Genomic DNA, 1,577 nt, shown 5'->3' on the forward strand with positions numbered 1-1,577 from the left:
ATATAATTGGAACAACGTTGAAATCCTTACTCCCTATTAGGTAGAATGAGTTACCTTCTCCAAGGCAGGGTTCATGTATGTTTATACATACCCTTTCACTTTGGGCCCTTTAGGGCGAAGGGATTGACCCAATAATTTTAGAGTTTTGCCACCGATACCACATCTTCTTGGTATAAGTATGTCCATCAATGTGGCGTACATGGGCCTGCATCCACTAATTGTGCTCTGTGACCGGGGAAACCATAACTCTCGCATATGATGAACCTCTACTCCTTAAAGATTTTTTGGGGTGTGCTAAACCTTAGCAAGCACGATCATCATGCTATTATTACCAGTGTTGACAATGACAACGATTGTGTATAGATGAAATGGTTCATTGTTATTGCTACTAGAGACATCATCTAGATCACATCACCAGCTTTCCCCAAGTCATGGAATCTTTTTCTTAAGTCTTCGGGTATCTATTTCCTTTCCACATAAAAAAAAACTTCTTTCTTTGGTAACTTTTTATCTCTTTTGTTCTAGCTACCCATTGAGAACCACCATGGATTCAAGGTCCAGCCCACAAGGTTTAGAAAAATCTTGATATTACTCTCTAAAATCTCGACGGTGGAAAGAAATGCCTCCTAAATATGGATAGAAAGCCAAGTGCCATGGTAAACAAAAATTCTTCTTTCTTTCAATCTCAATAATACAGAACAACATTGGAATAATCTGTTAATTGCTTTTCTCCACACATGACATCCGATGGGTTTCGCCGTGTGCCCCTACATCGAGGCTCTTGATGACCCGGAGGAAACCGAATAGATATTGCAAAACGTCCTTAACCGGAGTAGGGATAGGGGATCTATTTTGTGCCACTGAAAAAGGCGCCTCCTCCCAGAGTCCCTAGTCCAAAAAATAAGAAACCAAAGAGGAAATGTACCTCATCAGCTAGGACTTAGGAGAAGAGAGCGAAAGAAGCATGAACCGGACTGGCCACAGTGGTTATTGATGATGAAGAAGGGTATAATGATCAAGATTCCCCCTTCAAATAAGTAAAATATCTTTATCGGCTAAATGAGATACTTAGTCGGGAGAGCTTCAATCACCACCACCAGAAGAAGTTCAGGAGCTCTAGGGTAAATAGATTTCGTTGAAAATGTCGATTCCCGCTTTTCGATCCCTGTCGACACCTCAGATCAAAGGAGTTCGGTCCCTGTCCTTACTCTACCACCAACCTCTGAGCCAAACAACCTCAAAGGTTAATTGTCACTACCACTCATTCTACACCAGTTGCTTCCTCTCCACTGGTGCCATCCAAACAAATGGAAGATACTTCTATTTTATGGTCCCCCGACCATGGAAACATAGAAAATACTTATTAGACACCCACTCAAGACCCTCACGGCAAAGAAAGTGGTATTCTTTTAGTTTCAAAAGAGTACCATATACTTTCCAAGATGGTGGGCTGGTTAACTATCTAAAGTCACTGGCCTTTGAGAAAGTCTGGAGAAAAATGTACTCTCTTTCTACAGAGTGCGTTATAAATAATAGCATGTAGTGCATGGCACAAGTAATTATCTAACTTTATTCTA

Source organism: Nicotiana sylvestris, chromosome 4, assembly GCF_000393655.2.
Source record: "Nicotiana sylvestris chromosome 4, ASM39365v2, whole genome shotgun sequence".
NCBI lineage: Eukaryota > Viridiplantae > Streptophyta > Magnoliopsida > Solanales > Solanaceae > Nicotiana > Nicotiana sylvestris.